The sequence below is a fragment of the Gopherus flavomarginatus genome, chromosome 24, assembly GCF_025201925.1.
Source record: "Gopherus flavomarginatus isolate rGopFla2 chromosome 24, rGopFla2.mat.asm, whole genome shotgun sequence".
NCBI lineage: Eukaryota > Metazoa > Chordata > Testudines > Testudinidae > Gopherus > Gopherus flavomarginatus.
Genome location: NC_066640.1, coordinates 14427954 through 14441947, shown reverse-complemented (window position 1 = coordinate 14441947; position 13994 = coordinate 14427954). Strand labels below are relative to the sequence as shown.

Sequence of the window (13994 nt, the reverse complement as noted above, 5' to 3'; positions counted from 1 at the left end):
TCCAGTGGAACATTCCTCCTTAATCAGCCAATCAGAATTTCACCTGCGAGATCAGCCACTGAGCAAGATGAGCACCCCTTGGAACCTTGGGGAATCCTGGCTGCCCATTGGCTGGTGAGGTAATCCCCTGGCTTATAAAGAGAGGACTATTTGCAAAGACCCATCCAATCTGAGAAGGCAAAGGCACGCTTAATATGGCGCATGTGATGGAGGAAGTGTGTGAGCTGTAGCTCCGGCCGGGAGCTTGGAGGCATCCTTGGTTATCTCAGCAAGAAAATGGGAACATCGATGCTACAAGCTTCAGCAAAGTAAATCAATAAAGAGGAGTCCAGACTATGAGTCAAATTCATATTTTTAATACACATCTCACCCAGCAGCAGCCAGGACAGTAAGAACTTACTCAGCCAATAGAGTCTTTCATTCCATAGGGTCCCAGGACACATGACAAACGGATACACAAATTAGACACAGTCTCTGTGTAGCAGCATGCTGCAATGCTGCGTAACCCGTGCTTGTAGGCTGCGGGGCTTTTGTCACCCTCCAGTGACTAGTCCACATAAAAGACTCAGTCTGCCCCGGCTTCCAGCTGTTGGATTTAGTCTTTGCGCTTAAGCATTAATGCTGTTTATGGTCTGAAATCCCACCAGTGACCCAAGTGGGGTTCATGACAACTATACAACCCCAGAGAACAGGAAGGGAAAACTAATCCCATAGCCAGTGGAAATCACAGTGGGGATTTTAAGAGGCAGACTGCAACCCCCCCCCCCAATGGATTTGGCTCTGTTTACCTTGGTGCTTTCTGCTCAGAGGGGAGATGCACAGCTTGTCTTACTACTGGCCAAGCGTTTGTTTGGTTTTTGGCCATTTACCAAAAAATGACCCTCCCCTCCCATCAACACTCTCCACACGCTAGTCACTGTTTTTATTTTGGAAAGGAAACAAATCTTCAAATGGAACCTCTTGCAAATACTGGGCCATTCTTGTGGCTTTTGTGCTCATCCAACATCACATCTTCTGATCACGCCACCTGTCAGTCAGAGAGAGCTGTTTCAGTGATAGGACATCACATACATTTCCCGCCTCCCTGCCTGGCTAGGAGTAAGGACCTCCCAAGGGCCTGATTTGCAGACACAACTGGCACCCACAACTCCAGCGTTAGTCAGTGCGGGAAAACTTGCCTCACTGAAGTCAGTGGGCATTTTGCTACTGATGTCATTTGGGCCAGGATTCCCCCAATGGGAACTGCAGGTGCTCAGCACCTCTGAGAATCCAGCCCTAGGAGGCATGTACTTGTTGGCCAGAATGTTTCAATCAGGGTGAAACTTAGACTCTTAAATGTAAAATAATAATAATAATAAAAAAAAAAATCCGCAGATTCAGAGTGATCAAACTGTGTAAGAATTTGAGTAGATTTTTCAGTTAAAACAAATTTATAAATAAATAAATAAATAAAAAAGAAGAAGAAATTCAGAAATAGTTTGGCCTTTTCATTTTGGAAAGCTGTTTCATTTCAGAATTTCCCTAAAAGTTATTTAAAAAAATATATCAAAAAAAGATCACAGAACCCCCTGCAATGAAACAAAATGTTTAGTTAGATTTCATGTGATTTTTTTTTTACTTTCTTTCTTCACTGAGAAATTAAAAAAAAAGTTTCAGTTCTATCCAAAACAATTTTTTCACCCCCAATTTTTTTATTCAGCCGTTGAACCAAAACTTCAATTATTCACCCAGCTCAACTCTTCAATCCATATTTAGCTATTTTAAAAAAAGGTGCTATGGACCTGCAGATCCCATAGAAGTCCCTGGGAGAGAGAAGTTCTCAGCGCCTATGGAAATCAGACCTCTTTTCCTTGGGGATCTCAAGGCAGGTTTAGGAACCTCACCCTAAGCCCCCAGGTTTGACAATTATAGCCTTTATTTTGATAATACAGCAGTGACCTCCATCGCGTGATTATTGACATTTAACCATTTATCTAGCTTAGTGGGGAAGGAAGGTCCTGTGGTTAAAGCACTGGACTGTGACTTATGAGACTGCCGTTCTATCCCTGGCTCTGCCCCTGGCTCCCTGTGTGACACAGCCCAGTTACGTCAGCCTTCTGTTCCCCATCTGTGAAATGGGGATAAGGGTCTTTCCTTTCTCTGACCTTTTGTCTGGTTGGTCTCTGTGTCTGTAGGAGCTTTGGGCCACAGACTCTCTCTCACTACATGCCTGTGCAGTGACTGGAGTCTAGGATGACCAGATGTTCTGATTTTATAGGGACAGTCCTGATTTTGGGGTCTTTTTCTTATATAGGCTCCTATTCCCCCCCACCCCTGTCCTGATTTTTCACATTTGCTGTCTGGTCACCCTAGTATCACTGTGACACACACGCCAACAGGCGAACCTAGATGTTCAGAAAGCAGCGAGAGAATCTAATGAGAGTGATGGGAAGAGGGAAGAAAGTTTACTGGTTATTCTCCACTGCACACATTCTACTGCAGGGAGCAGTCTGGTCCTGGCTGTGCGCGGTGTTCATGAGATAACCTAACAGAGGTTTTTCCCCATCTCAGATTTCTACTACTCTCTGATTCACACTGTGGGCCTGGCCTGCCTATTCTGCCCTCTTTGCTCACAGACAAGAGATAAACCAGCGTATCGGGGAACTTCCATGAAATGTTCTGTGCAGCTCCCCCTGGATCCTGTTTCTTTTTAATTATCAGGAAGTTTGGCAGATCCTTTTGTTCTCCTCCTGTTAACCTTCATCCCCATGACCTAAATTACACAGTAATAAACACAACATCCTCTGCCCCTGAGGAAAGCAGCTACTGCAATCACAGGTTCCTCCAAGCCATTGGAAGAGAAGGAGATGATAATGAGAGGTTTTATGCTTTATCTTGAACTTGTGGGCCAGTTACGGAAATCCCCCTTATTAATTCGACTGATGGGAAGTCGTCATTTACAAATGCCCCGTTCATCGGACACAGGTGGCCGCCGGTCAGGTGTCAACAGGGAGTGGGAAGAGAAGATGCACTAAGAGGGATTCTGCTGAGACTGTATTAACTGCTTGGCTGCTGGGAGACAGAGCCGTGTAAGGCACCGGAGGAGCGAGACCACCTTGCACACGCAACGTGGCTCGGACATTGCATCGACTTCAATGGCCGCCAGTGGCCACAAGCCCTGCAGCTTGCAGGAGAGTCCCTGCAGTATCAAGGACCCAATCTAGAGCCTAGTGCCCTTGCAATGGGATTTGAACCTGGCCCTTTATTGTTTTTAGAAGGGGTATTACTGGACTAGCAGATGTCATGGATGTCTGGCTGGGGTGAGGGGCCATGTGTTTGGGGGAGAGGGCGCACCCCAGGTCTCTCCAGGGAATCTTGAAAGAACAGAAAACAAATGATAACAGGGGCCTCAAGTCATGGCTGTGTCAATGCTTAACAGGGAGAAGAGGAGCGACCTTGTGGGTAAAGCACAGGCCTGGTACCCAGGAGCCCTGGACTCAGGACTCACAGACTCTCTGGGTGACCCTGGGCAAGTCACTCAGGGCAAGATTTTAAAAAGCAACTAGCAATTTTGAGTGTCCTAATTTTGGGGGGCCCCACTTGAAGGGGTCTCATTTTCAGGAAACACGGAGCCCCTGCATGCTTCCCCTCCTCCCAGTTGGGTGCCTAACTCCCATAAGCTGCTCTGGAAATCCCACCCTAGAGCAGTTCTTTTCCATGGCCTTACTTCGCCCCTGGAGAAGCACAGTTGTGGTGGCGTGAGATGCGTAGCATGAATCTCTGTTGTTTAGTGAGTCGCCTTCCAGGGCTGCCTGACCCCCAGAAGTGGATGGAATCAGTTGGTGGAGCCCTCTGAGATGGGGTCAGGCCAGCGGAATGGCACAATTTCCTGAAAATGAATGCGTACATCATATTAGCATCTGGGCAGGATGATTCCTTCGTACTTTCTCTCTTGTTCTTAGTTAATAACTTCTTCGTAGAACGTTGATTTCTGCCTGGATTCCCCCCTTGTCCCCAATAGTATGCAGTGTGACCCTCCCCCCCACTACGGACACTGTCCCCTCCTCTATAAGGCACTACATGCAGCTTCCCAGGGCTAAGGCCACATTGATTAATTGGCAGATTGGCAGAGGCCCTGGAGGTTTTTCACCTTCCTCTGCAGCGTGGGGCATGGATCACTTGCTGGTGGATTCTCTGCAGCTTGAGGTCTTCAAACCACAATTTGAAGACTTTAATAACTTGGACGTAGGTTAGGGGTTTGTTATAGAAGTGGATGGGTAGGGTTCTGTGGCCTGCTTTGTGCAGGAGGTCAGACTAGATGATCATATTGGTCCCTTCTGACTCTAAAGTCTATGAATCTATGAATCTATGAAATGAACTGTCTTCAAATCGAGACTGGCTGCCTTTCTGGGAGATCTGCTTTAGTCAAACACAAGTTATTGGGCTCAGTGCAGGGATAACTGGGGAGTGTCTCTGACCTGTGCTATGATCTAATGGCATCTTCTGGCCTGAAAATCTATGAACCTATGAAAAGTTTAGATCAACATTTTAATAAAATATTTCAGTATCAAAATTCAACACCTGCCCCCCCCAAAACCCAACCATTTTGAACCTTGCAAATAAAAACAAATTTGAAATTTCAAAACTTTTCACCAATTATTTAAAAAAATTTCAGCCAGCTCTACTGCGTAAGTGGTTTACCATATCCCTCTCTGAGCCCTTTCCCTGCCTCTATTCTATAATCCTCTGTACATACACCCTCAGTACATCGCATCACATCCACAGGTCTTCCTGCTGAGGAGGACAGGATGGGCTCTACCTTGGTTGTTCGTTAGAGCCACTTTCCTTACGCAGCCAGAATCTGGGCTCATTGTCTCGTCTGCATGCCCAGCCCTGGGGTAGGAACCCAACACTCTTGTCCTGCAGTGCAGAGCTGGCCCAGAGCAAGAATCACACGCTCACTCACTCGTCCTCAGAAGCCAAACCATTGCTAACACTCTGTACTGTCTATAGTCCTGGCTGGCTTGTCTTCTGAAGCTTCCAGTCTTTCATTTCCCCACTGGACAACAACACAACTGTGACCAATATTAAAAGGGGCCTAGTCTGGAGCTGACGGTAATTGAGTCTATGCAGGTTCCGACAGAGGATTTGCCTCGTGAAGGGTGATGTGCACTGGGCCAATGATTATTTATATTGTGGCAGTACCCAGTGGCCCCAAGGACCAGGATCGGGCCACATGCGCTTGGTGATGTACAGACTTTCAGGAAGTCCCATTTGCTGAAGAGCTCCCAGCCTATACAGCAGGGCATGGGCACCATGGCTGCTATATCCATGAACAAAGCCGCTCAGCCCAATGAGCTTCTGGCCTGACCATGAGATTCCCAAGCGTGTCCACTCAGCCCAGCAGGCCAGCTTCCTGCAAATCTCCCCAAGCAGTATGCCTCATGGTCTCCTTGGACTTCCCACCGTCATCTCTCAAAGCGGGCAGGACACAAAGGAGGATGATTAGCGCTGGTGGGAAATCCTGGCACTCCCATCCCCGGGCAAAGTTTTGCGATTTCAGGAATTCTTCCTGTCACGAATGGGGATGAAAAGTCGAAATGCTAAACACAGCTGAGAACTGAAAAGCCCGAGAAACCTTTTGACTTGGGTCAGTCGGAACATGGAGTTTATATCATTTCAAAGATGTTTCATTTACACTTTGAACGTTGTTATTTGAAATGATTTTTGCCATAACGCGATTATATTTCTAAACAGAAAAGTTCTTTGAACCGGAAACGCGGAATTTTCGTTTGGAAAACATCACAGTGAAGAGGGTTGACAATCTCTAATCTTCTTTTTTCTCTCTCTCTAAAATTATTCAAGTCAAGAACTTTGTCAGACCCGACCTGTCCCCGTGAGAAGGTTTGATTTTGACAAGTGGATATTTTCCACTCCCCTGCACCCCCCATCAGATCTCATCAAAAAATGCCCAACTGTCTCTGGTGACGATCAGTTAATGGACACGTTTAATTGGCACAGCGGCTAAAGCTCCAGAACCTGTCAGCAGCTGCTCTACACTAGGGCTCCCAGTGGGAATTGCTGGCTAGCAGAGCTGAGGCCTGGCTGGGTAGCTGAATGCAGACCGGAGCTCCCGAGGAGGGTGCTGGCGGAGGCTGGCTCTTCCCACTCACATGGCTCAGCATGTGTGGGGGTGGCAGAGAAAGCACCTTGGGGCATTAGCCCCCCAAGAGTGGCCGGTGGAGCTGGATGAAGGGGACGGGGATGTTGGCATTTCAGGCTGGGATTCAGGAATGTTGAGGCATCTGGAGATGAAGGGAATAGGGGAGTTAACTCTCCACTTCCTCCATGCCCCCATGTCTCCTTCCTTCCTCTGCTCACCCCCTGCCCCCTCCCCTCGCAGCTCCCCCTGCCATTGCCTCCCCCCCCGCTGGCACGCAGGGAAAAGCTGTATCAGGGAAACAGCTGGTGATTCCAGTCACGGAACTGATTTACATACATTTCCATATGGATTAATTTCTTCCCCCTCCCCATCCTGGCAGTGGGAATTGGAGTCTGCTACCAAGGTGTGTTGGGGGGAGTCTCCTGTGGGCCTGGGCGGGCATTACGGCTGGGTCTGGTGCTTTGCATGAGAAAGGCTGAGAGGGTTTTGCTGGGGACACAGGTGGGCCCCCCGCTTCCACCCTCCCACTTTATTAATCTCATGCTCCCAAGGGAATAGATCTGCTGAGTGAACTGTCCTCCCCCCGCCCCAAGCATCGCAGTAAAACCCCCAACAATAAAAGGGAATTTGTACCCAGAATCTTTAGCAAGTGAGAAGGATTTCAGGCACCCTTTATACACAGCGGATTGTGGGTAGGGGGCAACTGAGGGAAACTAGGAGTGGGACTGGGGCCCTTCATCTCTAGGTTGCTGCTAGCCCTGGTCAGGAGGGTGCTGGATGGCTGGGTGGGCGAGGGGGATGGAGTGTTTAACCCTTTACCTCCTGGCAGTTGGCTCCCGCCTGCAGTGAGTTTGCCTGTTGTAAAAGCCTTTAAAATGAAACCCCACAAAATTTTGCTGGGTTTGAGTTCAAGTCAGGTAACAAAACGTAATGAGTTCCAATCAGGCTCTGGACTAAATCCATTTGGGCCATCGCTGGGGAGTCTTTGGTCCCCTTGGACAGAGATGGTTTTGTAACAAGGCTCCAAAACCTCATGACTACACTGAGAGACATGGCTATGGGGTTGGAGCCTCAGCTTTACTGTATGGAAACAAACGGCACAGGATCCAGTGGGTGCAAAACTGTCTGAACAGACACCAATGAGAAAGAACCAACCTTTGCTCTTTTCTGGCACCTCCTATGCCAGGACCCCTCAAAACACATCATGGACTTAAAGGTATTTAGCCTCACAGGTAGGTTGGTTTTATTGTCTTCATTTTACAGATGGAGAAACTGAGGCACAAGGAGGGAAGTGACTTGCCCAAAGTAACATACCTGGAGGCTAAGGCAGAACCCAGGCTGGAATCCAGGTGTTCTGGCCCCTGTACATATTCTTTAACCATCCACACTCTTCAGCCCATATTCTCAAAAAAAAAGACTAGTGATTTTGGGTTGCCTTAAAGGGGCCAAATGGTCAGAAAGTGCTGGACATGCACCCTTTGAAAATGAGTATGGGGAGGCAGTATGGCCTAGATCAGTGTTTCCCAAACTTGAGACAGCCGCGATCGGCCAGACCTGCGGACACGGCAGGTAAACAAACCGGCCTGGCCCACCACGGGCTTTCCCTAAACAAGCAACGCCCCAAGTTTGGGAAACACTGGCCTAGAAGATAGAGCACTAGACTAGGATTCAGGAGACCTGGCTTCTATTCCTGAGTGACCATGAGCAAGTTACTTCATGGCTCCATGCCTCAGTTTCCCCATCTATACACTGGGGATAATGTACTCTGACCTCCTTTGTAAAGCATTTTGCGATTAACTGATGAAAAGTACTATATAAGCCCTGGGTATTTAGATTATTATTGGGTCTGCAAGCATGGAAGCCGCCAACATTACTGGCCCCTTTGAAAGTCTGGCACTTCCCTTCCTCTCCGGGCTATGGGGTGGGGAGGATAAAACCTCACCGACTGTGAAGGGTTCAGATACTACAACAATGGGGCCCAGAGACAGAAAGATTCACCCTATGCTGGCCTCTGCACAGGGAGAAATGTGCCCTACATGAGTAAAACAGCCACCAGGGCCGGGTAGATGGTCACTATGATGCCATGTGGTTCTTTAAACCTGCTTTGGTTTTACCCAGGCGTCTCTGTCAGGAGGCAGTGGAGAAGACTGAGTGGGCCCTTCAAGGAGAAGAGGGATGAGGGGAATGCCAGATGGAGAACCACCCTTGGTAAAATACCCCGGGGAGCCCCACTGTGCACGGCCCCTGTTGTTATTTAGGCAGTTTCGGTGAAGTTCCGCCTGGGCCAGGCAGCTGGCAAAGTGCTGCTGGACTCCGATGTCATTGGTTGTGTGGACTAACCCTCAGCCCAGCAACAAGATGGGTTACAGGGGATGCTCACTGAGGTAAACACATGGAAGTGCAGTCTGGTCATCAGCATGGGGGCTAGGGGAAGTGAGAGCCCGGACTCCTGGGTTCTAGCCCCAACGGGATCTACAGCAAGGAGAGAGGCAGAGCATCAGGAAGCCTGGGCTCTAATTCGCATCTCTGCCACTGGTTCACTCTGTGACCTTGGGGCAGTTGCTTCACCTCTGAATTGAGCAAGGACCTTTTAAAATCTTGCCTTTAGTGACTTGCCTGGTCTGTGGTGGAGACATGAACTGAGTCCCAGGTCAATGCCCGCTGGCAGAAGGTTATTATCACTCCTTTTCTCTGCTCTTACTCTGGGGACTGATTTAATTTCAAACAGCTAAGGTTTATTGCCAGGCCCAAGAGGGTCAGGTGGGTGCTTCCCCTCCCTGCCAGTCCTGGAGGGCTCTGCACCAGCCCTATCCTACAGTTTCCTCTCACTGCCATTCTCTCACTTTCCTGGGAACGTTGCTGGCTGGAGGCTGCTTTCCTTTGTCAGCGGGAACACGGGGGTCTAGGCCTCTCTCCTCTGTCGCTGCCAGACTCTGTGCTCAAGGCCCTTTTGGCTCCTCCAGCCCAAGCTCGCCGCGGGGGGTAAGGACGCACTAGAGCTGTCGTGAGTGGGTGACAGCAGAACAGGCCCCGTCTGAGGCCTGCTGTGAGGTGGCAAAGTAGCTCAAGGCTTACAAACGAGTGAGCCCAAACCGCTAGCCTGCTGGGAGCAGGTGAGTCTGCAAAGGAACAGTCAAGCCAGGTCCACCCTGACGAGACAATCAGTGTCAAGCGAGGCAGGGTAATGCCCGTGCACTGAGCTGATCTGTGCAAGTGTCCGGTGAGGGTGGGGGTGGCAGAGGGAAGATGCACATAAAATTAACTCTTTGCACCACCCCCCTCCACCTTTGGAACGATTTCGGGGATGAGGCGGGACCCTCTGATGGAAGAAACTCCAGTGAGAAGAATTAAATAGCAAAGGATCTCATAGAATCCGACTGAAAAGAGCCCAGGGGTCCTTTCTAGCCCAGTCCCACTGGCCAGGAGGGCTTTGCTCCCTCCAGGGCTTTGTCCAGCCTTGTTTGTGCATGCAGACTCCCTACGTAATGGGACGGGCCTGATCTCGATGCGTCCTTTCACCAGGCTGGCCCTCGGGATGTGGCATCAGGATACGGGGTCAGGGCTCAGCAAGGACCAGCAAGCATCGAGGGGCCAGAGAGGTGGAGATTTTAACCACCAAACTTTCTTTCAAGGCCTTAATTCCAGGCTCAGGAAAAGATCTGGGGGTCGGCCTTATCCTCAAGCAAGCTGGTCTGTAGCAACAAGTTTGCTCGATTCAGAGAGGGCTGTACCAGCTCCAAAGAGGGAGAGGGAGGGGGAAGAAAGGGGGGTTGTTGTGACGAACTGGGAAAGTTCTTAATGTTGTCTCTGAATACTGTATTGGTGCCTCAGTGTCCCCATGGCAGTTCTTAAGTATCTGGCAGAGCAAAGGGCCAGTGCACCTAAATGCCTGACACTCTGTCTCCTAGCAACTGATGGCCTGGGCCCCTCCTCTGCAAAGGTGCCAGCTGAAGGTGTTGGAGACAAAGGGATCAGGTGACCTCCTGGCCCGGGAAAGGGGCTGAGGAGAGAGGAGGGGCTGGGAGTGGTGGTTAGTCTGGAGCTGGCTGGGGTCAAGGGTGGAGGGCAGACCTGGGGGTCTGGCTCACTGCCCCCCAGAATGGACCCAGCCGAGGGGTCCGGTTCGCTGTATCTACAAGCTCTGTTTTAGACCCTGTTCCTGTCATTGAATAAACCTCTGTGTTACTGGCTGGCTGAGAGTCACGTCTGACTGCAAAGTGGGGATGCAGAACCCGGTGGCTTCCCCAGGACCCCGCTGGGGTGGACTCGCTGTGGGAAGCGCACGGAGGGGCAGAGGATGCTGAATGCTCCAAGGAGAGACCCAGGAGGTGAAGCTGTGTGAGCTTCTTGCCCTGAACAAGTCTGCTCCAAGGGAGAGGAGGCTCCCCAAAGTCCTGACTGGCTTGGTGGGGAGCAGTTCCAGAGCATCGCCCGGGGACTCCGTGACAACTGGTGGCAGCGGTGGGACGTACTGCACCCCGTGAATGGCGCTGCTTGCAGTAAGTGACTGGGGAGCAGTAAAACAAAGGAGGGATAATGAGGACCAGGCGTGCAGAAGGCTCAGAGTGGGACGGTTTCAGGGGGCAGTTAACCTCTGGGAGTGTGTGACCAGCGAGAAGGACTGTTGGAGTAACGGGGTCCCCCTGAGGATTGCAGCGAGCAGTCTCAGGGGCGGAGGAGCTTGCCGCTCGACCCTGGGAGAGAGAAGGATTTTTGCAGTAGCAGGGTTCCCCGGGGGATTGCAGGAGCAGTCCCAGGGGCGGAGGAGTCTGCAGCAGAGCCACTTGGGAACGGTGAAGTGATGGCCTATCACCATCTCCTTGAGAAGGACATTATGATCCTGTGCACAAAGAGAGGGTTACGCATGGGGAAATTCACCAAGGCACAGTTAATCGTGCAGTTGGAGGAGAAGGACCGCTCTGAGGAGCAGATTCCTGGCCCAGATGGGGCTACAAGAGGATCTGAGAGCAGCTGGAGCATCAGCCAGGCATCCCCGGGAGTCTGGTCCCCAATCAGACGAGGGTCTTCACGATTGGGTTCCCGATCAGGAGATTGGAGACGGATGGGATGGGAGCAGAGCCCGAGAGAGCGAGAGGACCATGAGAGAGAGCAAGAGCCCGAGGAAAAGCTGCAGGAGAAGCAGCAGCAGCGTGGACTGGTGATGGTGGAGCAGAGAGACATAGGGGGCTGCCCAGGGGTTAGTGGGGAAACACGCCTGCGGGGGCGAGACCCTGGGACAGAGAGAACTGTGGTGGTGCAGCCCCAGATGCTGAGGGACTGTGGGACCTGGGTGAAGTTCCGTGGGGTGAAGCCCCTTGCCCTGCCTATGGCCCAGATCCCTGTGCAGACCCAGGAGGAGTTGGGCTGGCTGGTCGTTGGGGTTCTCCAGGATATCGGCTGGGAGGCCCTGTTGGGGGGTGACTGTCTCCCCATGGGACAGGATCCAGGCCCCGCTCCTGTAACGGCCGAGGGTTTGAATTCAAATCCAGGGAACCAATTGGCTAGGATGGAAATGGTCAGTGAAAATGCAAATGACCTAGCTGGCAGAGGGGAGGGGCTGCAGGGCTCAGGATACCTGCCTACCTGTAACCAGCCCCCTGGGGCTGAGTGGGAGGGAGAGATGCTCCCCGCCCCCCTGCACACCGGAGAGGGGGCTCACGCTGGCTCTGATGCTGTGACCAGAGCAAAGAGCTCGCTGCCTGCCCCCACTGGGACAGCAAGGGCAGCGCTGAGCATGGGGGGAGCTGAGATCCCAGCTGAGTGGGGGGACACCCAGGCAGGGCAGGTCAGCTGCCAAACAGGTTTGCCTGGTCCAGACATGCTGCTGGGAAGTGATTACACAGCAGGGAGGAAGCTACCAGGGACAGGGCTCAGGGGGGCTGTGACCCCTGGCCCAGCCAGCGAAAGGGAGCAGGTCCCACTCCCTGCCCCAGCCGCTGAATCCCAGACCGAGCTGCAGAGGGATCCCTCCTTGGAGAAGCTGAGGGAACTTGCTGGCCACAGCACTGCAAACCCCCTTGGGGAAGGCTGCAGGGACAGAGTCCTGCAGGAGAAGGGATTCCTGTACCGGGAATGGGCTCCCAAAGGGGAAGTAGAACTGGGGGAAATCGGAAGGCAGCTGGTGGTCCCCCAGGAATCCACAGGGTTCTTCCCGTTCAAGCTGCTGGATGGGAGGAGAGTGAGGGGACCCCTGGACCCGGAAAGGAAGGATTGGGAGGAGAAGGGGGAAGACCCCCTGGGGGATCTCTTCCCTGAGGTGGGAGCCAATCTCCCCATCAGGTGTTCCCCATTCAGAGTCACTGGGAAAGCAGCCCAGAACTTGGAGAGAGAGGTCAAGGACCTGCTGGCTTTAGATGGGATCCAGCCATTTTACAGCCCATGGGTCTCACCCGTGGGGCTGATCCCCAAGGGAGACAGGATTATTTGGTTTTATGGGGGCTATCAGAAGCTTAAAGCCATCACAGTGTCCAATGCCGACCCCATGCCTAGGCCTGGGGAGATTCTAGACAAGCAGAGGGCGATGGAGAACTTGGCCCTGGCAGACACTGATAACGTGTGCATCTTTAGCCAGACCTGGGAGGAACAGGTGTCCCAGGTAAAGAGGGGGCTGGGCTGCCTCAAGGAGGTGGGACTGACCTTAAAAGCTGGAAAGTGTAAGGGGGGACGGCAAAGGTGTTGTGTCTGGGCCACAAAGTGGGAAGCAGCTGCCCAAGCCCAAAGCTGGCCAAGGCCAAGAGGGGGGCTCTTAAGTGCTGGGAGAAGACCCCGTCCCAGTTTGAACCTCAGAGGTATTGGGGTAGCAAAAGGGTTCAAGCCGCATAAACCTTCCTACATGCGGCCTGCGAGTGCCATCAAGCACACCCGACCTAAGGGAGGGCGTGAGACTGGACTGTCCTGGTGTAACTCACACCAAGGAATGGGAGAGATGCTGGGGCATCCATGGGAACGTTGGTGGGTTCAAACTTCCCCAGGTCACTGGCTGGAGTGACCTCGCTCAGTTCGGTCTCGAAGGGGGGAGAGATGTGACGAACTGGGAAAGTTCTTAATGTTGTCTCTGAATACTGTATTGGTGCCTCAGTGTCCCCATGGCAGTTCTTAAGTATCTGGCAGAGCAAAGGGCCAGTGCACCTAAATGCCTGACACTCTGTCTCCTAGCAACTGATGGCCTGGGCCCCTCCTCTGCAAAGGTGCCAGCTGAAGGTGTTGGAGACAAAGGGATCAGGTGACCTCCTGGCCCGGGAAAGGGGCTGAGGAGAGAGGAGGGGCTGGGAGTGGTGGTTAGTCTGGAGCTGGCTGGGGTCAAGGGTGGAGGGCAGACCTGGGGGTCTGGCTCACTGCCCCCCAGAATGGACCCAGCCGAGGGGTCCGGTTCGCTGTATCTACAAGCTCTGTTTTAGACCCTGTTCCTGTCATTGAATAAACCTCTGTGTTACTGGCTGGCTGAGAGTCACGTCTGACTGCAAAGTGGGGATGCAGAACCCGGTGGCTTCCCCAGGACCCCGCTGGGGTGGACTCGCTGTGGGAAGCGCACGGAGGGGCAGAGGATGCTGAATGCTCCAAGGAGAGACCCAGGAGGTGAAGCTGTGTGAGCTTCTTGCCCTGAACAAGTCTGCTCCAAGGGAGAGGAGGCTCCCCAAAGTCCTGACTGGCTTGGTGGGGAGCAGTTCCAGAGCATCGCCCGGGGACTCCGTGACAGTTGTTCCTTGGCACACACACCCCCACCCCCGAAAATTTGTGTCGTGTTTCAGTTTGAAATTAAATCTCCTTTGAGCTTGTTTCCTTGTGCACTAAGGAACAGAGATCTCCTGAGCCCCAGGCCACCTCCTTTGTGACGGGCCCATCCAAACGCTCT

General features: G+C 52.1%; 1 long non-coding RNA gene across 1 annotated transcript in view; it reads right to left on the bottom strand.

The window, feature by feature from the left end:
- Positions 1-340: 340 nt before the first annotated feature.
- Positions 341-13994, bottom strand: part of LOC127040221 (uncharacterized) — a 134962-nt gene continuing 121308 nt past the window's right edge. Inside the window, exons 3-4 of the long non-coding RNA XR_007771406.1 lie at positions 3707-3868; positions 341-1027 (exon numbers count right to left, since the gene is read on the bottom strand). This is a non-coding gene — a long non-coding RNA (uncharacterized LOC127040221). The remainder of the gene's footprint in view (positions 1028-3706; positions 3869-13994) is intronic.